A 25,712-nucleotide genomic window follows, 5' to 3' on the forward strand; every position below is an offset into this window, starting at 1 on the left:
TGGAATGCAAAGATGAAATAAAAAGTATTTTAGCCATTATTTATTTATCTATGTATTAATACAGTACACAGATAGCGCGATCACTACAAAAAAATTACGTTATTGATTTAAATACAAAAATCGAGTGTTACTATTTAAAAGAAAATCAATAAAACTTTATTGATGTTACCGAACGGAAATATTTTACCCAATTTTGATAAATATAAGTCTAAAATAAGGTTATACTATGTAAATGAGGGTTCCATGAATCAGTTACTTCTTACAGAGCAACTTTAGTTAGCAACAGACAATATTATTACACCAATAATACATGAAATATAATACGTTTTATTATAATCACAGCTATTCTATTTACCTGAATTTAATGTAGTGTTACCTGAATAAATTTACGTCCACGATGTAATCAAACAAATAAATACAGATGCAAAAGAATCCATTCAGATTTGGCCCAGCGGTTCTTGAATTAAGTGAACATCGGTACAAACATATCTAAAACCAGTAAAATATTTATTAAAATTATAAAATACAATGTAAGCTTTTATAATGTCTTTAAAAAGAAAAAAAAATAATTAGTAGTTCCGGGTCAGGCAGAGACTAAAACTGTTTATTTATAAATAGAATGGAATCTAAGAAACGACATGCACGTATGCGCGCACACACACATACGGCATAGCGACTAGGATAGGGACGTTTCAAGAGTCCCATCTTCTATTGCAATCCAAATGAGATGCTACCGTTTTTTTTTTTTTTGTTTTGCCTGTCTGCTAAATTGCCAAGTAGGTCGTCGAATGATCATGTAAAACGAAATATCTTTAAAAAACTTTTAGCATTATTACTGTTAAAAAGGTAGTGAGTTAAACATAATCTATTTTATTTTCTCAAAATACGTACAAAAATAAAAACTATACATAAAAATAAAGAAAATTGAAAAATTATGTTATAGATATAAAATTTTTATTGGAGAAATACAAAATGGCGGAGAGAGGGAAAATGAAGCGAGATATTAAAGCATTTTCCACATGAATTTCATTGTTACATTGATGTTCCGAATTATTCCTTAGGTTATGATTAATCACTAAGAATTTTAAAAATTTCCAGGATATGTTCTACTGTTTAAAATAAAGAAGAAAATTCATATAATCATAGGTTTTATATTTACCCCAAATTAAGGGGATAGATTAAGTAAAATTTAAAAAAATAAATAAAAAAAGTAAATTTACGGGTCAAATCTGAAAAATTGAATAAAACGAAACATTGAGGTCGAGAAAAGCACTAATATTTTACGTTTGGCTTTAACAAAATTTTACAGGTTTTAACAAAAAGAAAATGAAAACAAAATATTTTTAAATATGATAAACGTCTTAAACAAAAATTAATAAAGAATTTGATTCTGAGTAAATCAGTTAAAGTCCATAGAAACTAAATACAAATGTAAGACTTTTGCAAGTTTATAAAACAAAGCATAATAAAATGCAACAGATTTTAACTGGGTATTACAAAAGAAAATTCTCATTATTATAAAACAAGAGAAATATTAAATACATAAAACATTAAACAATAAAACCAACTTACAAACAATTAAACTTTTAAAAATTTCCTCCGCCTAATTATAAAACATAAAGAAATAAGTAAATATAGTTTCTCTTTTATGGTCATGGGTTTTATACACATTTTCATAGTGTACTAAAAAAATTCGTGATACAATAAAACGGATTATTTTGGAGGAATAGGTGTACGCTAATTGGTAACGCAACCTGTAGGCGGGTACTGTTGTATAGGCAACGTGTTTCATAAATAAAAGATATACGTCGTGGGCAAATCGCAAGCTAAAAAAGTCAACACCATGTTCCACGTGCGCTACTCTCCAATAAAATATTATTAGAAATTAATATGAACAACGATGTAGTTATATTAAAAAAAATTAAAACAATAAAAATGTAGTGAATTAAAAGATAACAAATATTGAACTAAGGAAACAAAAATCATAAAGGAAATCAAATTGAACTGTTCAACAGTTGTTTTTACCAAAGCTACTCTACCATAACGCGATCTAGGTGCTTATTGTAAAATTAGCTAGCAGCCTTAGTTTTGCTAGTAGAAAAAAGTAAACGGATTTTTTTCATGCGAAAAAAAATATCCTCAGTCATCTATTGGTGCTTTTTATTTTTACATGAAAATAAAGATGCTATTGGCGAAAAGATAAAACATTTTATTTAATTAGTTAATAAACAAATTTACAGGAACCAAACAGCAACAGTAATAATTGAAGAACATTAGAAAGAAGCCGTAATATGAAAGGGGTCCGACAAGGATGTTCCCTATCACCGTTACTTTTTAATTTTTATGTGGAACTAGCAGTTAATGATGTTAAAGAACAATTTAGATTAGGAGTAACAGACAAAGGTGAAAATAAAAAGATACTACCATTTGCTGATGATATAGTAATTCCAGCTGAGAGTAAAAAGGATTTAGAAGAAACAATGAATGGCATGGATGAAGTCCAACGCAAGAACTACCAGCAACAAAACGAAAGTAATGAAATCTAGTAGAAATAACAAAGATGGACCACTGAATGTGAAAATGGGAAGAGAAAAGATTATGGAGGTAGAAGAATTTTGTTATTTGGTAAGTAGAGTTACTAAAGATGGACGAAGCAGGAGCGATATAAAATGCCGAATAGCACAAGCGAAACGAGCCTTCAGTCAGAAATATAATTAGTTTACATAAAAAATTAATTTAGACGTCAGGAAAAGATTTTTGAAAGTGTATGTTTGGAGTGTCGCTTTATATGGATGTGAAACTTGGACGGTCGGAGTACCTGAGAAGAAAAGATTAGAAGCTTTTGAAATGTGGTGCTATAGGAGAATGTTAAAAATCAGATGGGTGGATAAAGTGACAAATGAAGAGGTGTTGCTGCGGCAAATCGATGAAGAAAGAAGCATTTGGAAAAATACAGTTAAAAGAAGAGACAGACTTATAGGCCACATAAGGCGGCATCCTGGAATAATCGTTTTAGTAATGGAGGGACAGGTAGAAGGAAAAAATTGTGTAGGCAGGCAACGTTTGGAATATGTAAAACAAATTGTTAGGGATGTAGGAGTTAGGGGATACGGAAATGAAACGACTAGCACTAGATAGGGAATCTTGGAGAGCTGCATCAAACCAGTCAAATGACTGAAGACAAAGAAAAAAAATAAACAAATTAAGTAGTTATTCGCTCATTTCCGTTACGGCACACTTTATTCTACATATTTTTCTGAACCCATTCCAATAATTTATTTGGTGTAGTGAATTTTTTCGAGGTTAAAGCCTTTTTGAGTCTCAGCCTTTTTTGTTGACTCGGCTAGTACTGTGCGAGGAATACAATTCATAGTGACAATTCGGCGATTTAATTGTTGATTTAATTTGTTTTATGTTACTTAATCTGTTGATTTTTTATTTATTTATTAAGTTTGATGTTATCGTAAAATGTTTACAATAGTAAATAGTGTCCGGGCGCTGATAACGACTCTTCGTTGTGCGCACCCAGAAAAAAAACGAATCAATGAATTTTTACCTTTAATTTTTTAATATATAATATTAAAAAAATTCGTTTCTCTAGCTTATTAAAAAAAATAATACCAAAAATGCCTATAAAAATATTTGAAAAAAAAATATCAATGCGCCATTATCTACTGATTAAACATTTTTTTAAATTAATTTATTTAAATGCAACATTATCAAGGACAAGAATTTATTTTAGAGTGGTGGAGGATAAACAACCAACCTCCTGTAAAAATAAATTTTTTTCTAAGATTTTACAATTTCTAATTTTTTTATAGCTTCATTTTTTTGCAAAATTAACTTACAGTTCAGAATTCATTAAATGAAAATGTTTAAAATTTAATTTAAATTAAATAAATGTAAAAAAAATGTAATTCAATGTCTAAACTTGACTGTCTTATCACTGTGTAAGCTGGGTTTGAACTGAATGATTAGAAATTTGATTTTTTTAAATTGTGAGTTTCAAGGGTTACAATGGATTTTAGAATTGTTTTTTGAAACCCAGTTATTTTTTTTTTTTTGATTTCTTCATGTCAATAAACCAATGATCATTCTTTAATGATGTTAAAGAACAATTTAGATTCGGAGTAACAGTACAAGGTGAAAAGATAGATGCTACCATTTGCTGATGATATAGTAATTCTAGCCGAGAATAAAAACGATTTAGAAGAAACAATGAATGACATGGATGAAGTCCTACGCAAGAACTACCAACAACAAAACGAAAGTAATGAAATGTAGTAGAAATAATAAAGATGGACCACTGAATGTGAAAGTGGTCCTTTTTGTAATCATCATATCAATAAACCAATTTCTAAATCTTTTGAAATTCAACCGCGAAAGGCGATGAAGAAAGGTAAAACAAAATGTTCTACAGCGATTATAAATCTTCCCGATCCCGACTATAGTTATTCAGTAGATTTGGGCTTGCAAACTCTTCAGATAGATATTTAAAAACCATTTTCGGTTTTTTAAGATTTTCTAAGGGATGCGAAGGTATAACGAAGGTATAAACGCTATGGCTCAACCAGCACAGCCACTGCCACCATTAGTGTGTGTGTGTGAGTGGCTGCAACTGCCTCCGGTTATTTGATAAAAAAAATTATTTTATATATATATATATATATAAATTAGATATTTGTCTTCATTACAGAATTTCCGCTAAATTTTTTTTATAATTACAATTACATCAGGATGGCCTAATATTATAGTACATTATACAACGAGCTTCTAATGATAGCAGCCATTAATGCACGATTGCGAAGTAAGTTTATATTTGCCAAGGCTGGTGTTGTAAATTTTGCAATGCAAGAGTGAATTAATGGTCATTATTGAAATTTGCATACTAAATTTTTTCTACGCCTGAGAAAATATTGGGATTATTGATTTAAATCAATGATAATTTAAAACTTTAAAAAAAAATCTGATGGGGACATCACATGAATTCCTCGTAAGTTATTAAATTACATAACACATTTTTAAACAATGAAAAGTACATAAAATTTTATTTTATTAATAACTTCTGATATTTTTTCATATTCTTTTTTTTGTTATTATTGAATAATTATTAACTGTAAATGTTTTTTTACAACCAGAGGTTAATAACTATTAATAAATTAATATATTTAAATTAAAAAAAAAGGTAGAAAAAAAAGAAGAGGAAGTTTGATTCGAACCGATGTTCCTTCCTTCTTCTAAGATCCAAATATTTCATTAATTAAAATATCATTTGGGTATAACTCTGAAAATAAGTATCCATTTAAGATATATCGTTGAAAACAGAGCTTATTACTGCAGTTAAGAAAAAGTCCAAAATCCAATTTTTTGGATACTTTTGGTTTAGTTCATTGCAATCAAAAAGCGACGTGCACAACTAGATATTACAACAGTCCTAAACCCAAAATTTCAACATCCTACGGCTAATCGTTTTCGAGTTATGCGAGACACATATGTACAGACGTCACGCCGAAACTAGTCAAAATGAATATTTCCTTTGAAATCTGAAATTTTTCGCGATCACAATACTGTTTACTTCGTACAAGGGGAAGTAAAATATACATTAAATAATATTTCTGTGACAATACGTTTGTAGTCTTAAGTTCTGCCTTTTTTTAATATCGATCGGTGATAAATAAATTTCTTTCTCAGAATCCGACTTTCAACGAAAGAATAAATAGTGAAACTTATTACCTACTACCGTATTTTCAAATTAACCTCTTCTTGCTAACTACTAAATCGGATTAAAATCAAAGTAAAAAACCAGCTGATACATTAAACTGTAACCGCTTCTGATTGGTCGGTAGTTGAAAAGAGTAGGCTTTTGATCTGTAATGACCCTCATTATGGTACAGGTTCCAGCCGCGTAATTCAAACGTTATATTACAGCCACAGAAAAAATAAATTTACTTTTTCTTCCTTCAGGTATCATTAGACAACACTGCTACTAGTATTCCTCAATCTTCTTAATCGATATGTTTGTCGATATATCGATGTTTAAATAATTATCGATGTAATTTCGTTTACAAACCGTCAAAAAGCACCGTATCTGATAGTTTCAGTGAGAAAATACCGTTCAAAAAATTATTATACTGATCGGTCTTGACATTTAAAAGAAATATGTAAAACAAATGTGAAAAAAAAATTAAATAATCTTTGAAGAATTGTAAAAATATAGTTTAAACTATAATCATAAATTTCATGTATTCTAGCTATGCTTCAAGTGAAGGAACTAAAGTAATATTTCAAACGATGAACTCTAGTTGCTACGTTTCAGCAGCAGAAGTCACAATCATTTCAATACACCACAATAAGATGATGGTACTACTGTCACTAAGCGACAACAAATTACACAGTACATTACTAGAAATTATGTTTACGGTCGTAGTAAAACATAAAATAATATAAACTGTCAGTATTGAAAAATAAATTGGCCGATTTGGCTATGCTCAATTTAACTAACATTAAAAATAAAATAATTCTGTTAGACTTAATTGTATAAATTTTATTACATTCTGAAATTATTTAATTTAAAAAAATTGTAATTAAAATAAAAAAAGAAGATAAGTAGAAAAAGGATTGTAATTCAATTTATAATTTCATCACGGAATTACAAAGTCTCAATAAATACACACCGTAAAATATTTGGAAAATAAAAACTGGCCATAATTTACTTTTTCAATGCATTTAATATTTAAAACGTATTATTCGTCGGTAGCAGCATATTTAGCCGCCTCCATTCCTTTATATAGTTAACACCTTTTAGGTAGATTAATAAGAAAGCTACCCCCAAAACCACCATCAGCTAAAAAGTTTAAATATATATTTTCCTTTTTTTTGGACACGATAACTGCCCGTAATTTTGCGCCAATCACTTTCAAATTGTTCCTTAAAAATAACTCGTCCCAAAATCTCGATCGAGTTCGTTAACGACCAAAATCGGACAATGGGGGGGGGGGGGATTTTCCGAAAAAAACAATATCGCTATAACTTTCTTATTAAGTAAAATATCGAATTTGTATAAAGTTCCTACTATTCTTATGGATAAGGGCCTAAAACTTATCCAAGTAAATTTTTTTTATATCCTCCATTTGCTCAGGGGGTTGAAAAAAGGGGTTTCGAAGATAAAAAAGAATCATACAAGTGGTCGTTAGTCCTCTAAACGTTACCTAAAACTTTCGTCTGAAACAATTTTTGGTATGACCAATCCTTACGGCAAGGGATGACCAAAATGTTGCTGGAATTGTAAGAAGATGGGGCTTGTCGGATGCTAAACACGTGAAACTTTATTTCACATGCAATCATTGTCGTATTGAGTAAATTTGAACTTTTAAAACTTTAAGGTGGAAATCTTTTTTATTCCCCTACTTAGCCCCGGTGAAATCTTCCTTCGTGCCGAAAGGGATTTTTTTGATTACAGGAAGTAAAGTATTAGTGAAAATAATTCTTCATGTGGAAAAACAATCTGCTTAATCTGTTCACCCTCTTCTATATTTTATATTCATTTAAATTATCAGTAGATAAGAAGCAAGCACCTCTCTTCAAAACATTTTAGTTTATTTAATTACGAAAATGCCAATAAACTCAAGGGTTTGTTAGTAGCATGGCAAATAACCCCAAAATTTCTGACAGGTGATAAAATACTACTACCGGTTTTTCCATATAAAAACTTCTATTTAAAAATAACTTTTTTTTTCACAAAAACTTTTGAAAATTTGCGCGGCTTAAAAGATTCCAGAAAATACGGTATATATTCAATTACTGAATAATACAGATATTAAAATCGGCTCGATAGAATTCTAGAAAAACACATTTTTTTAACTAAAACTTTTAAGCCTTTTTTTATACGAGAGTGAATGAAATACAAACAGTAATTTTTTTTTAGAAATTTATTGATTAATAATGTACACAATTCATATCTTCACCATTAATCTATATATCTCCTGCACGATATACACACTCTTGCCAATGATTAAAAAGTTTGAATATTTCATGTTCATAAAAAGTTCCAGGACGAGTCGTCAATCAACTCCGCACGCACTAATCGACGTCTTCTTCATTATTTTCATATCGCTTCCCTCCAAGCGATTCTTATAAGGACGCAAACAAAAAATAGTCACAGGGGGACAAATCTGGACTGTAGAGAGTGTGGTCGAGGGTTTCTCAGTGCGTTTCTCCCAATTTATCCCTTGTCAAAATCGCAATGTGCGGCCTGGTGTTGTCATGGAGAAGGATGACATCTCTGATGGGCATACTCCGTCTTTTGTTTTGGTAGGCGGCTTTTGCTGACTGTAGCAGCTGGCAATAGTAAGTCGCTTCCTGTTCGTTGATTGTGGAGAAAATCAATGCGTAAAACTTCCCTCGAGTCAAAAACAATCGTTGCAAGAACTTTTCCGGCTGACAGACGTGTTTTGGACTTACTCATTCCAATGGGGCAGCCCTCATCCTTCCTTCGCCACTCCTTACTTGCCATTTCTGACTCCGGAGTGCAATGATGGACTTATGTCTCATAACATATGCGGTTAAAAAAATCGTCGCCGAAATCGATTTAGAAGTCTCTCACAGATCTCCAACCTGACCTGTTTTTGATTTTCGGTCATAAACCTCGGAACTCTTCGAGCACTACTAATTTTTCTAAAGCCAAGATAATCATCTCAATTCCCCCGCCCTCGAGGGAGAAGAACATCCGCCGTGTAACATGTCTGGTTGCCACACCACTCCCTCCGTTCCTAGCCATTAGTGGCTTAATCGGAGGACATCTTCTTACCCTCAAATTGATCACATTCCACAGTCATCAGACGGCCTCGATGAGATGCCAGTGATGCAAATGTCTCGAAAGATATTCACAACAGTAAATTCCGTCCTAGTCAAGATTTGCCTTATTAGAAGACGTAGGCAAGATGATCAGTGATAATGGATTGATCACTCCCGCACCTGATACCCACTTTTAACGCGATTTATTCAACACTGAACCGACGAACACCTTCGATAAGCTCTCGAACGTCACGGTTGTTGTCACCTGTGAGACTTGACCTAGAGCGTCGATTTTCGTTTTCTACACTTTCTTGCTTGTCCTTAAGTAGTCTGGCCCACGTATACATTCGGTTGCGAGATGGTGTAACGTCCACAAAATTGTACCTTTAAACGAGTTAAAATTTCCGCTGGTTTAACGCCTTCGTTAGTTAAAAAACTTATGATTATATATTGTGCAACAGACGACGGAAACCTCTTACTCATAAGTGGCTGTAATGATGACAGAACAGAGCGGAGGAGCCAACCAAGCTGGTTCCCTCTCTCTAACACACCAAACGTTAACCCTCCATTCCGCCATCCAGCACGGAACCGCTTGCAGCGTAGAATATCAAAATTACCGTTTAAATTTGATTCACCCTTGTATAATACTACATAAAAGTATTTTTAACGTTATATTTGTTACTCTATAATTAGAAAATAATGTCTAATTAAGTGCCAATGTTAATTTAAAAAATTAATTTAATTTTGATATAAGTGAGGTTACGTTGCAAAACTGAGAAAATTGACCCCCAAAATTTTACCAACAAATTGCCCTACTTACACGAATCTCTGTACCAAATTTCATCGAAATTGAAAATTAAATTTGTAAAATTCTACCAGGATGCCCAACACCAGTTTCTGCGTTCATCTTTATAAATATTCAAAAATAAAATAATTTCAAATTTTCTTTATTTATTTTTAATTACAAAAAAAGAAACTAAAAATAAAATTTTCTTTATTTTTTAATAAGTATAAAATTAGCCCTTTGTAAGAATAATTTTGTTGTTAATCAATCGTACTTAAAACCACTTGATGTAACATGGAAACGTCGTCCACAGCAATCGAAGGAACCTTTTTTCAAAAAAGGATTCCTAGAGATTAAAGTTGAATCGGGTGAACCACTACGAGAACAGGTGGCAGTATATCGTTTCTTATTTACTCGACAATAAATAACAAAAACTCACACCGTATCCAAAACCTCTTAAAAATAACAGAACCGATTAACCTTAGTTATTTATCAAGGTCTAACTAACAATCTTTGAACCTTAATACCACTGGTATAAAGTGTTAGTGGAAAGAAGAAATATATTAAGGCGCAGACCTCTTTGAAAAAATTCATTTCTCTAAAACGATTATAGGAATAAACTTAAGGTTTTGTAGTGCGCAAAATATAATACGCATTAAGGTCGGTTAACGAGAGAAGGATAAGAGTAATTTAAGTCGCCAAGTCGCAAAACTTACTTTTCTTTTAATATTTCATTACGTATTTTACTCTTACCTACAATGTTATAATAAGAAAAGAAAAAGGCTTTAAACTTCAAAAGAAAAATAATGCAAGTTAAGTATAACAAACAGTACTTGTATTTCAAACAAGTACAACATCAATAATCTCGTTTAACAACACTAAAACGTTTGATTTACTTTTGTACAGTATAAGAATTGATGAGATAATCAGTCTATAAAAAAACCCATATTATATACAAAACGAATTATTATATTTTAGATAGAAAAACAAACTTTTAAAGTTAACTTTTATGTACGTAATATAAGAAACCGCTCACAGTTGGATGGCGTACAAACTGTCAGTATATGAAAGGAGTGAGACAACGAAATGTAACACAGAACGAAGCAAGTTAAAAGCAATAAAGCAATACAATTTTGCTGGCTAGTTTTCTAACGTAACGTGATTTATTGACAATAAAAAGAACAGGAATGCGAGCATTCGGCCTTATTCAATGCGGTACACCGACCCCACTTAAAAAAAAAACCAAATCCCAATCCTATTATTATAATAACTTATATATACTTTAGTATGAACTATTTTTTAAATTAACATTTATATCTGCTTCATAATTAGAAATTTTTTTGCCGATTATAGAGTAACAAATAAAAGATTAAATAATAAAAATTGTGAACGACAGAACCGTTGCTTATAAAGTAAAAAGCTAAGAATTTTATTAAAAAAATGTGTTTTTCTAAAATTCTTTCGAGTCGATTTTAACAATATGCGAGTTATTCAATACTTGAGTGTATTCCGTATTTGCTGGACTCTAAACCGACAATAAATATTCAATAGATTTTTTGAAAAAGGTTGATATATAAAAATAGGAGTAATAATAACACTTGACCCACAACTGGGTGAATATCAGGGAGGGTTTAGGAAGGGCAGGTCATGCGTAGAACAAATACTAAACCTTAGAAGCCTGATTGATATTAAAAGAATCAGAAATTTAAAGAACTTTCATTGACTTTAAGAAGGCCTATGATTCCATAGACAGAGACACATTAATCAACATTTTAAGGGAACTGGGACTGGACAGTAAAAAAAAAAAAAGTTAAAGATGAATTCTGATTGGAATTGATGTGCCTTCCCAAATATTATATATATATTATATATATATATATATATAAAGATCCAAATATTTCATTGATTCAAATTTCATTTGGCTCTAACTCTGGAACCAGTAAAATAAGTACCACTTATGACATACTGTTGAAAAGCTCTCAATGAGTGCTTATTACTGTAGTTAAGAAAAAATTCAAAATCCAGATTTGTTTGGAATTTTGGCTTCTCTGGACACTTTTGGTCCAGTCGATTGCAATCAAAAGGGGAGATGCACAATCAGATGTTATAACAGTCCTAAATCTAAAATTTCAACATCCTACGGCTAATCATTTTTGAGTTATGCAACTTAGAAAGAACTCCACTTAGAATTCTTTTTGAGTTATGCAGCTTAGAAATTAAGAAATGTAGATGCATAAAAAATATAATAATAAATTTATTCTTAAGAAATAAATGATTAAATAATAGATAACATATGCAATTATTTTTTTAAAAATAATTGAAATCTGAAAACCGACATTTTTAGCGATTACTTCCTTTACTTCGACCAAGGAAGTATAAACGGCATTTAAATAGTAAATATATTTTATTGAGTATAACTTTAGGTAACTGCCTAATTATAAGAATACTATTTTCGACTCTTAAATATAAAAAAAGGGAATTAAAAATGAAAAATAACCGAAATAAAAAAAGAAAAATAAATTTGCTTATAAAAGTGATTTACCACTTAACAGAAGAATTTTATCAGAAAACGAAAATAACTTGACAACATTGTATATATATAATCAATTATAAACGAAAAAAATACACGAAGTAGTGTCGGAAGATAGTATACAGTAATATATTAAGATGAAAGACAAGAAAAAAAAGTATTTTTTTTTTTAACTGACAAATTATCCAACAACTTTGAAGCCTACAATAATATAGAATAGAGTAGAAAGCCTAGCTAGCTTCAGCCGCCAACGTAACAGACTACACATAATATAAGATACTTCCTTTCAAAATTACACCCTTACATCTAATATACAAGATAATCATTACTGAACTACCTTCTCGACAATTTATTCTTAACGATATTCACCATCAAGAAAAAGCATTTGTTAAACAAAAAAAAAAACCTCATTAAACGAACAGTTAAAAAGGTTTACAAATACTCTACGCTCAAAAAATTAAAATTTCCAGCATACATTGATTGAAATAAAAATTACCGAAATTAAAAAAGGAAAGGTAAATTTTTTCGTTCTTATGAGCAAACTTATGTTTCCTTTCTTGTACCACAAAAAAAAAGAGAAACATTCAGAAAGAATAAAAAAAATTGAAGAGAACATAAAGAAAAAAACAGAAAGCTAAATGAAAGTTGGAAAATGGTTCTTAAGCTGGCAAAAATTGAAAAAAAGAGGGTTAAGGCTCGTTGATCATTTTAAGAAAATTGAAAATAAACTAACTGAAAGAACTAGGCTTATTATAATATTCATTTCTAAACTTGTCATCTAGAACGGTAAGAATATTTTACAACGATGTACGTCTTCTCTAACCGCACAACTTCGTCGTTGTTTACGAAATAATAAAGTATAAAATTTTACCTAAACGTATATTGCGTCGCTTTAAGTTTCCTTTAAAATAATCAATAGGTAATACTATCCCGGAGGTCCTGGGTTTGAATCCCGGTCGGGCATAGCATTTTTCACACTTTCACACACGCTATAAAACATTCATCTCATCCTCTGCGGAAAGAATTGCTTGACTGCGGACCTGGAGGTTAAACAAAAAAAAGAAAAGGAATATTGTCCCGATAATACTTTTAAACGAATTTATTTGCCCAGTAGATTTTTAATATCTACTGGATAAATACTCTAATCACAAACAGAGTTAGTTAAATGATTATTTAAAAATAAAATGACGATACAAGTAATTTTACTTAAAATCTAAATTTATGTTTCGATTATTAAACAATCATCATCAGTAGACTAAAGAAAAAAATATGTGAAAAAGTAAACGAAAATGTGAAAAGTAAACAAATGTTAATTGACAAATAAGTAGTGATTACGAAAAACTAGAAAACAAGAATTTTAGCCGGGATTTTAGAAAAAAAAATAACTGTAGTCGTTCTTGGAGATCCCTTATACAGCTAAAATGGCTAAAATTAGTTTAAAAACATTTAAACTTCCAATCCGACGACCAACTACGACTTAATTAATTCATGTCTATTTAGAGGTCGGGCAGAAAATATCTCCGGATGTTTTCCGGAAATTTTCCGGATGTTAATGTTCGGTGTTGGCTTCTAAATCACCAGAAATACTGGACCGATTTTGACCAAACTTGGTCCGATTACTTCTATCTATGATAGAAGTATGATTACATTAAATTTTCAACTTAAAACACAAGGGGGTGAGGCTGTAGAAGCTCAGCATATCGAGATTTCACCTACTTAAGGTCATCTTTTTCTTAGCTACATTTGTTAAAAATTAAAAAATAACAAAACTTACAAAAAAAAGTTTTGGAAAATCGCAACCTTCCACCAAAAAATGCTGTTTAGTCGACTGCTATGTTGCGACGTCACAGATGAACGGAAAAATTAAATGAATAATATTTAACGTGTAAAAATCTAACTCGGTCTGGATGGGTCTCGAACTCGATCGCCCGGTTGACTCGGTACCTGATACGTTAAGCCTTGCGTCTACACCAATCTGCCAACCGTACAAGCGAAATTTGTTATATGTAAGTTGGGAAATTACAACCGACCGTCACCGATAGTAGTACATACCCGTGCGAATTAATTACGGTGCGCGCGCTTTGGTAAAAAGTATTGAATTATTTTGTGAATCGATTTTGACTAGTTTCGGCGTGACGTCTGTACGTACATATGTATCTCGCATAAATCAAAAACGATTAGCCGTAGGTTATTGAAATTTTCGATTTAGGACTTTTGTAGCATCTAGTTGTGCACCTACCCTTTTTATTACAATCGACTCGTTGCCAAGTCCGATTCAAAATCGAAGCCCGAAATCGATTTGTTGCAAATTGATTAGTTGGACTGATTGCCAAGCGTCCAAAATAGCCCAAAATCCAAAAACTTGGATTTTGGACTTTTTCTTAACTGTAGTAAGAAGCTCTCATTGAGAGCTTTTCAACGATGTATAGTAAGCGGTACTTACTTCCATCGGTTCTAAAGTTATAGAGAATAAAATTTTAATTAATGAAATATTTGGTTCTTACAAGCGGAAGGCACATCCGTTCAAATCCAACTTCATATCTTTTTTAAACTTTTTTTAAAATTTAAATATACTGATTTATTAGCAATTATTAACGTCTGATTGTAAAACAAAATTATAGTAAATAATAATTCAATAATAACAATTAATAATAATAATTTAATAAGTCATTAATGAAATAAAATTTTATGTATTTTTCATTTAAAAAATAAAAGTGTATATGTAATTTAACAGGCGTACAAGGAAGTCATGTAGTGTCCACATCAGAATACTAAATTACAAAAAGTCAATAATTTTCAGAATAAATAAATAGAACGAGTAACATTTATAAATTTCTAATTAAATATACGAAAAAATATTACATTTAAAAAAATATAATATTTTTAATTAAGTTGTGTGTGTCAGCCGTGCCTTAGAAACAACTCACAGTTTTAGGATTTTGCCAAAATTTGACTTTAGCCGCGTGACGGAAAAGTCCTGCACAAGTTGTGTTGTCAGATTTTTCTTTTTTAAATAAAAATTACCATACAAGTTCTATTAAGATAATTTAAAGTAATGCGTTAGTAGAAAACCTCAATATTTATTAAGTTTATTTTCTAGTGGTGTTACAAAACGCAACTTCTTAGAAAAAAAAAACAATAATAATTTGAGTCAAACGTTACGTATATAGGAATAATAATATTGCGGCAAAAATTTAATAAATTTCCTTCGTACGATTGTACTTTCAACCTAACATCAACATTACTCATCTTCATCACACACAATCAATCACTTTCCATGTGATTCACATTAAAAAAAAAATTAATTCATTAAGTTTCAGAAAATTAATAATACAATAAAAGTAGCATTTTTATTCAATGATACATCCTCTGAATGGTACATAATAGGTATAAAATTACTCCCTATTAAACGGTAAAAAATCACCGTACCATTTAATATGACTTATACATAAATAACAAACTTCAATGAAATCATTTTTTTTACGAGAGTTTCAAGATAAATCTCGTGACTGTAGTAACAAATATTTAAAAAAATATCAAAGCCAACTATGTCCTGTTAAATGCGTTTTAGTGCGGACATAAATTGAAATTATATATTATGGTGAAGATAATAAGCAATCGATTACACTACCTTACGAGAATGTAAAATAACCTTTTTTTTATTTTGAAAGTTTCCGATGAATCATGACTGTAATAGATTTATATTTAATTTCATTCAAAATGACTTGTGTTTTATGATGAATCTTTTCAAATTCTTGGAAAATATTAACTGTTTCAATTTTTATAAAAACATAGTTTATTATTATTATTATTATTATTATTATTATTATTATTATTATTATTATAAGATAACATTACCACAAATAGTAATACTTTGCTTTCATCAGAAATCGCATAAGTATTGTGATGTAATAAATTTATTAAAAAAATATTATACGATTGTCAATTGGTCATAGTTGACCTGTTGTAATGGTCAAATTACGAGGCTTGGCTGATAAATTTTGCACATACATACGTAGCACGGGAATGAAATAAAAAGATGAATAAAATTTCAATACCTTAGCTACAAGATATGCAGTATTTATTTTTCAATATAAACCGCGTTTATACTGTTACCCGTTTTCAAACGTTGACAAGTTTTACATTCCGCCACGGAAACTTTCTTGCCAGTCTTTCTCGGATCCAAGTGGCCACAGCTTCCTTCACCTCATCGTCGGTAGTGTAATGATTACCTTTGACATCCCTTTTGAGATGAGGAAAGAAATGGAAGTCGTACCGAGCCAAATCCGGCGAGTATTAGTACAGACAATTTGTCATCAAAATAGGCTGTATTTGAAAATCCTTACCTACCGATTGATCTTTTGTCAATGCGTTAGGGGTAATGAGGGAAGCTTAACTCCAGATTTTTAACATCCCCCTCCCATACATTTTTGAATAACTCGAAAAACTCAAAAAGTTTTTGAAATGCGTTTTTCTCTGAATCTATGCATTGTAGAAAAATGTTTTTCAAACAAAACATGTAGAGGACATTCTCCTCTACAATTAATGTCTGTTGAAGTTATGCCATATAATTTGAAATTGAAATACTAGGTGGCGCTGAAGTTGTAAAAAACGTTGTAAACGAAGGAGTAAACGACTAGACCAGTTTCGAACACGTGCCCAATTCAGAACATTTTCACACTTTTACAAGCTGCAGCTCCAAAACGCTAAGTCGTACAAGAAAATTGAGTAATAAAAGGTGTCTGTTTTTTTGAGATTAACAACTTTTCCAAATGCAATACAGACGAAAAACAATTTTTTCCGATGAAAAAACCGAAAAAACACGTTTTTTACAACTTCAGCGCCACCTAGTATTTCAATTTCAAATTATACGGCATTACTTCTGTAGAGAAGAATGTCTTCTACATTTTTTGTTAGAAAAATTTTCTCTAAAATGCATAGATTCAGAGAAAAACGCATTTCAAAAACTTTTTAAGTTTTTCAAAAATCTATGGAGGGATGTTAAAAATCTGGAGTTAGGCTTCCCTCATCACCCCTAACATATGGAAAAAACATCAATCAGTAGGTAAGGATTTTCAAAAAATGCAAATTGACTGTACTATATGGCGGATACGGAATAGGCTAAAACTTCAGCTTACGGAGAGCCTCTCTAGTGGCGTGCGCGGTACCCATCGTGCACAGAGTTTACGATAACCCAGTTGTTTGATAATATGGCCTACTCGTTCTTTAGATATGCCTAATTGAATAGCGATGCGTTTCTGGGTGATTCGCCGGTCACTTTGAAGCAAATCGACACCTCCTTTCGATGTTTCTCATCAGTTACAGACACTGGTCGTCCGCTGCAAGTTGTTTCCTCAATTGTCATTTTATCAGATTCACATTCGCGAAATTTCAACGCCCACTTATTCACAGTACTCCTGTCAACAGTTTCACTACTGTAAACCGCTTTAAAAATAATCGTAAAATTCACATTTTCTGCTGTTAAAGATTCGATCACTGTGGGCTGTTTTAACCGTGTTGACATATTGGCCGTATTCGACTCCATTTTAACTGGTACTGAAAACGAACCGGCACACGGATTTCAACGCATTATCGCAGGTTTGTAGAGGGGGATTTTAGTTATCATGTGCTGCCACGCCCAACTCGATAGTACCTTTTGTCTCCGCGTAGCACGCTAGTGTGCAAAATTTATCAGCCGAGCCTCTTACTAATAATTATTCCCAAATAATATACATTTATGATTGTAGAGAACAGTATCACCATTCCGCAAACAAATCTGATCTAAGTTCACTTTTGTGATTGTTTAGCGATTTATTTTTTATTAGTTATTATTGTAACCAGTTATTAATTTTGATATTTCTCAAATATAAAAAAAAATTACGCTTATAATTGGCTGGATGTTGTTATATTTAATACATTTTGTTTCCATTTATCTCAATACAATATATATGAAATAATACAGGATTGTGGATCAAAATCGTTATAATTCTTCCGTAAACGTAATGTTAGTGTAAAATCCAGCGGTAACAAGGCCAAGTGAAATTAAAATAATGGTATATCAAATTAATTCGTTTAACTAGGGTTAATTATATTTTTTAATCGTAGGTTTCCCAATTTTGTTTTCGGAATAAAATTTACAATGTTAAATGAAAATAAGTCCTCCTTAATTAAAAAATCTAATTTTCATTTGTTATTTAATCCATTTCCAAATCACACCCTTTTTCTATTTAACCTCCGGAACCACCCCGTAAAGTATTACTTCAGAGGATGATATGTATATAAAATGTAGCCTTGTACAGTCTCAGGTCGACCATTCCCGAGATGTGCGGTTAGTTGAAACCCATCCACCAAAGAACACGGTATCCACGATCTAGTATTCAAATCCGTATAAAAGAAACTGCCTTTACTAGGATTTGAACCTTAGGTCTCTCGACTTCGAAATCGTCTGAATTGCGATGACGAGTTAACCACTAGAACAGCCCTGAGGGCTTTCCAATCTAAAGTTTTCCTACTATACTTAAAATTTGGGATTTGCATAACAATACGGATCAAAAATATTTTAATGTTTGTTATTTTTTTTAGCCTAATATTTATTATCCATTTTAAATCATTTTTGTTTATTTTCTTAATAATTTTAAAACGAACTCTGGATTTCATAAAATTAATCGGTGGTCTATGAAGATTAGAATAACCCTTATTAATAGTAAAAATCCTGCTTTATGGATTATTTTATAATGCAGGTTGATATTACTTGTACTTGTAAATAATTTAAATGCATTTGAGCCCATAGAACGGAAACTCTGATAAAAAAGGAAAGATTTTATTGAATTTCTATTCAGTCGTTGAGCGAATAAAAGATGAACAAAAAAATCCTGCGTCAAAAACCTTTGTCAAAAATTTCCCAGAAAAATCATGAGCTGTAAAATTAATAATCAAAATTTACCAATAGTCGATATTACTTATCGACGTATATTCCTCGACACGGAAAAAACTGATTTTTGCCAACTTACTCCTGCCCGGGAGCCCTCGGTCCCCACCTACGTGTCTCCTTCAGGATTTCGCATCAGGAACCAATACGACCTTCATACAAACTAGCTGTCATTTACAGTGAAAATCTTTCGAAAAAGTTATTTTTATTTTTTAAATGAAAGCCAAAAAATTGTTATTTTTTATTCGTTTCTCTTTTTTTTAAAAAAAAAGTGTTAATTTTAGAGCTTAGAAAGACAAACAAAATTTGTTGTAAACATTTTACATCCGACGCATACGTATTTCTCTAGATATACGAAAATCTGATTTTTTGCAAATTTATCCCTGCCCTAGGGTTCTTTTTACCCAGTTATGGATCTGCTCATCGGGATTTGAAATACTCTCGGTACCCCCCCACAATTTCCAATATAATTCATCCATTTTACGATTGTTGGAAAAATCGTATCTAGCTCTCCGACTGCAGTATAAATCTTGCCAGAAAAGTCATGAGCAGTAAATTTAATAATCAAAATTTACCAAATAAATTTCTGACAAAGGGTTGTCTAACTTTCCCGGCACTAGATAGATTTTTATATTAAATATGCCATACAGTTTCTAAATATAAATTACTTAATTATTTAATATTTAGAGTACAACTGTGAAAAAAATCGAAATGTTCAATAAAAAAAATTTGGGTTCGATCTGACCTACTTGACCAAATAACGTTTTTATCTTAAAAATTATGGAATATAAACTGAGAAAAAAAATCAAAATTCCTTGTAAAATATTCTGGGTCCCACTTGACCCCCTCGTGAAAATAACGTTTTGATTATAAAAATTATACTGTATTTAGAAAGTAATTGCTAAAAGGGTATGACCTTACACATTTGTCATTAGGGATGCAGAATGGAAATTAAGTAGTCTTGACAATTCTGTGATTGTTTTCACGGAAATTTTTGCGACCTTTCTTTTCTGTTTAGCTTCCTGAAATTACCGTTCAGATATTACTTAAGAGGATGAAAGAGGATGGTATGAGTGTAAATGAAGTGCAGTCTTGTACATTCTCAGTTCGACCATTCCTGAGATGTGTGGTTAATTGAAACCCAACCACCAAAGAACATCGGTATCCACGATCTAATATTCAAACCCGTATAAAAGTAACTGCCTTTAATGGGACTTGAACCCTGGAACTCTCGACTTCAAATCAGCTGATCCGGGAAGAGGCGTTCACCACTACACTAACCCAGTGGGTTTAATTTTTGCGACCTGTTTAAACTGTTTCAGTCGTATATTAACTGTTTATGAATCGATTTGTAAACTTATTTTAATTTAATAAAAGTCGTTGTTCGGTAAAAATACATTAAATTTCATTAAAAATCAAAAAATCCGTTCTTAAGTTTTCAATTTTAATTGGAAAAATACAAATTGCGGACTAAAAACGTAAACTAAAAAGTAATTTTTATTTCCTTGAACGAAGTAAAAGAAGTATTGTGATCGCAAAAAATTTCAATTTTCAGATTTCAGCGAAATATTCATTTTGACCATCCCTGAATCAATTTTGACTAGTTTCGGCGAGACGTCTGTACGTATGTATGTATCTTACATAAATCAAAAACGATTAGCCGTAGGTTATTGAAATTTTGGATTTAGGACTTTTGTAGCATCTAGTTGTACGCGCCTCCCCTTTTGATTACAATCGAATCATTACCAAAAGTTCGATTAAAAATCGAAAGCCCGAAATCGATTGGTTGCAAAAGCGACTGGTTGGACTGATTGCCAAGCGTCCAAAAAAGCCCAAAATCCAAACAAAAATTGGATTTTGGACTTTTTCTAAAACTGCAGTAAGAAGCTCTCATTGGGAGCTTTTCAACGATGTATAATAAGCGGTACTTATTTCCATTAGTTCTAAAGTTATAGCCAAATAAAATTTTATTAATGAAATATTTGGATCTTACAAGCGGAAGGCACATCGGTTCAAATCCAACTTCATCTCCTTTTTTTAACTTTTTTTTAAATTTAAATATATTGATTTATTAGCAATTATTAACGTCTGATTGTAAAAAAAAATTATAGTAAATAATAATTCAATAACAATAAAAAAAGAATGAAAAATTTCAGAAGTTATAAATGAAATAAAATTTTAAGTATTTTTCATTTAAAAAAAAAAAAATGTATGTTATTTTTAACAGGCGTACAAGGAAGTCATGTAGTGTCCACATCAGAATACTAAATTACAAAATAGCCAATAAAATTCAAAACAAATAGAACGAGTAACATTTATAAATTTATAAATTAAATACGCTATTAAAACAATTTATCTCTCCATTATAAGGAATTAAGTTTGATACAAGAATGGTAAAATGGAAATTTTTTTATCAACTAATTACGTAAATTAAGAGGAAGACTATTAATACTAAATACAGTGGTGATGCATTGATACAAGGGTGAAATTTTAAACGAACAAAGACTTGATTACAATAACTGAAGTGGAACCAGACACGATAATCGTGATTTTTAATAGAAACAGTTTTTTTTTTTTTTTGTAAATTCAGTTCTATCTTCAATTATAAAATTAAATTATATCAAAAAATATTTAAAGAGTTGTTTCTATGAACAATTAAAAATATTTAAATTATAGTACACATGAAGTAAACGGGAATTTAGTAGTGCATAACGAGCATTTTTTAACATATAAATTATTTTATAGTTAGATCTTATTATATAAATTTGAATATTATACAAGGTCAAACAACTTTCATATGTTTTTATGTTCAAATATGTGCGGAACTGTTACTGTGCGCGGCTGTCGCATAACCGTCTCGTTTGATTCGATGAAGAGGCGGATGGGAATACGATTTCCAGAAAAGTGAGGATTTGTTAGTTATAACGATACATGTTCATCCCATTCAGCGAGTTCATCCCATTTATACTGTAGTCTGAGAGCTAGATACGATTTTTCCATCAATCGTATAAATGGAAGAATTATATTGGAAATTGTGGGAGGTACCGAGTGTATTTCAAATCCCGATGAGCAGATCCATAACTGGCGAAAAAGAACCCCAGGGCAGGGATAAAGTTGCAAAAAATCAGTTTTTCGTATATATCGATAAATACGCGTCGATGAAAAATGTTTTAGCTCTAAAATTATTTTCTTTAACATTTTTTTTTGTTGAAATCATTAGTTTTTGAAAAAAAAGGAAAAACGAATAAAAAATAGCAATTTTTTGGCTTTCATTAAAAAAAAATTCCTTTTTGCGAAAGATTTTCAATGTAAATGACAGATAATTTATATGAAGGTAGTATTGGTTGGTTCCTGATGCCAAATCCTGAAGGACAGACACGTAGGTGGGGACTGAGGGCTCGGGCAGGAGTAAGTAGGCAAAAATCAGTTTTTTCCGTGTCGAGGAATATACGTCGATAAAAAAGTTTATCAATAAAAACCTTACTTTTTCGTTTTACGCCCCCCATTTTTTCATCTAAAAATTACTTAATATAGCATGTTTTATAATAATTGATGAATAAAACATTAGAGAAAATACACTAACATGTTGTTTAATGCTGGTCATTTTAAATATATTAACATATTTTACATATTCATATTAATCAAGGTTAGCGAGCGAAGTGAACGTAGGATAATGACAAGTGAAGCAATAACGGATTGGAAAATGTACCTGAGAGGTGTTGTGTGCTGATCATTTATTAAAAAATCCAAAAAAGGTAGGTGTTCCAGACTTGAAATGAGTTCCTCATTTTCAAAAAAAAAGTACAATAGAGGATAATTCTTCCAAATCAAAGGGGGAGGTATCTGCAGAGAAATTATAATATGATATTACCAAACTTAACCTACGCTCGCAGACATTGACTAATTAACAGTAATGTTTTAATTATTTAAATAATAAATTCAGTAATTATTGCAATTATTTATTATTTAAATAATCAAAACATTATTGCTAATTAGTTAAGGATAACGTACGAAGCGTGCGTAAGATTGGTTAATTATATTTATAATTTATAAACAATATTAGTTATATTTTTAATATGTAAAGTATGTTAATATAGAAAATGCTTAGAATGATCGGTATAAAACAACATGTTAAATGTGTTTTCTTTAATGTATTATTGGGTTATTTTTATTCAGTTATAGGATTAGTACGATATATTTCTAATGTTTAATTCATCAATTATTATAAAACAACCTATATTAAGTAATTTTTATGTGAAAAAATGGGGGGCGTAAAACGAAAAAGTACCAAAACTCCTGTAGGTGAAATAAAATATTAAAAATTAACATAAAATTGATTCTTATTTACATTTCTGAATTACAAACTCATTCATAACAATATTATTATATAATATTAATTTTAATAACGTTAATATTAGGTTAATTCACGCGGCGGTTATAACGTTGATAGATGATTTGTTTAATAAATTTAATACTAACAAGTATTCTTGTTAGATTAGTTGTTAGAAAATTGTGCGTGATGTGCACAATTTTTTTTTTCTAAGTTTAATCGAGAATTATATATACATTTTCGATCGTCAATTTATAATGCTAACCAATATAACAATACAAATATACATATTATCAGGTCTCTTTCATATCAAATGAATACATAAAATTCATCTTAATTCACATTTGTTTAAATTTGTTGTAAACAATTTTTTCATCCGAAGGATATTTCTTCGAAGATGATTTGCAGAGGGCTGTGTTCTATCTGAATGGTTTAAGCTTTCAATATAATATGAAGATATCCCTGACAAAGACAAAACTCATGGCATTTCTGGGAAAGTTTCCTGTTACATCAAAAATCATTATAGGAGATAAGATTCACGAACCAGTGTCTCATTTTAATTACCTAAGCTGTGATATTACGAGAACGATAGAGATTGCGATAAGATCTCTAGACTTCAAGCCATTTGTGGAACAATAAGGAGAACAGTACACAGGAAGGTTCTGAATGAGACTCAAATGAAGTGGTGGGTTCCTACTCTTGTTTTATGGCTCTGAGGGTTGGGTCTTATCAAAGAGACAGCTCAGTAAAATTCAGGCAGCGGAAATGAGATACCTGCCTTCGATAAAGGGATGCACTAGGCAAGATCGTTTTAGGAACGAGGATATCAGAAGAGAGTTAAATGTTCTACTATTGTGCGACAAAAAAGTAGAGAAGAGGGAGAGGTGGAAGGACCATGTTAATAGGAAGGAAGACGGAAGATTCCGCAAGGAAATAATACACCATCGACCGAAAGGGAAAAGAAGTGTGAGACGGCCAAGAAAGCACTGGTAACCCTTTGAAACCGAAACAGGTGAATCGTCTACACCGTGATGGAAGTAGAAGAAGAAGAAGAAGCATATTTATCGAGATGATGCGGAAAAAACTGCTTATTATTAAATTGCTGATTTTTTGCAATTTTACCATTCCCAGGAGCCCATGGTCTCCAGTTACATGTCGTTGGGATTTGAGATACTCTCGGTACCCTCCATTATTTCCAATATAATTTTTCCATTTACACGACTGGTGGAAAATTCATAACCAACTCTTGGATCTATTAACCTCCCTTTATTTAAAAAATTCATTGATGAATTCAGTTCTATTAAATTTTTATACTTTTAAAAATCACGCAGTTATAATTTATATAAATCGCATACGGGTAGAGATTTTAATAATCGTTTAGAAAGCGTAATTTTAATTTTTTAAATATTTTCAATTGTATAGGTTTGAATTAAAAAAAAAAATAGAGCTCTATACAATTAATGGATAATAACTTATAAAAAGTATTGCTATTTTGCAGATTTGTAAAAAGGATTAAAAAAGAAAATACAATTAAGAAAGTATTTTTATTCACAAATATAGAATAACGAAGTTTGATTTAATATTGGAAACTAACGTTGAACATGCATATGCTGAATTACGGTAAATGTCGCTGTAATTTCTTTATATAGATCTACATTTAAAAATTAAATACTTTATAATTATTATAAATATAAATAAGCTTATACACAAATCTAAGAAAGCTGGCAACGAAATATAATATTTCCATATACAGACTTTAATATAAAATGCGATTAAAAAACAGAAGCTACAAATCCATCCAACAAGACAAAAAGAAAAAAAATCAAAAGTAAATCTAAGCACGTTTTATACGTAATAATAGAGAGTAGTCAATCTATTTGTATGAGTGTGAGTTTATTATACGTGTGTGATTCACTCTTAAACAGGAAGTGGCTATCCACTAAAGCTGTTCTGGAATTTCCTTTTAAAGATACTGCTGCACTGCATAGTACTGCACTTACTCCTGTTCGGTACTAGTATTACAGTCGGGTTTTCTTTTATAATAAGACATCCTACACACAAGAGAAGTCTCAAGGTCATATTTAACCGCATTTCAAAAAAGGGAAGTAAATTATTGCCGTATAAAAAAAAGCGGTAAAATGGATTTTAAATTAACTCATTATACTGAAATTTACCTAATAAGTAAAATAAACAAACATACGAAAAAAAAATTAAAAATACTCAACCAACCTACGTTACGTAATTATACACGTCTCTCTTTCTACTTCGAGAAAAGTTCCGGGAATGAATCACGGTCAAATCTGACATTTTCGACGCTTTAAAAACAAAAATATACATCTTATTTACA

The 25,712-nt window shown here is 30.8% G+C and overlaps 1 long non-coding RNA gene across 1 annotated transcript in view; it reads right to left on the reverse strand.

Moving 5' to 3' along the window:
- Positions 1–380: 380 nt before the first annotated feature.
- Positions 381–25,712, reverse strand: part of LOC142331468 (uncharacterized) — a 131,663-nt gene continuing 106,331 nt past the window's right edge. Inside the window, exon 3 of the long non-coding RNA XR_012758001.1 lies at positions 381–489. This is a non-coding gene — a long non-coding RNA (uncharacterized LOC142331468). The remainder of the gene's footprint in view (positions 490–25,712) is intronic.

This window comes from Lycorma delicatula, chromosome 10 (genome assembly GCF_047948215.1).
Source record: "Lycorma delicatula isolate Av1 chromosome 10, ASM4794821v1, whole genome shotgun sequence".
NCBI lineage: Eukaryota > Metazoa > Arthropoda > Insecta > Hemiptera > Fulgoridae > Lycorma > Lycorma delicatula.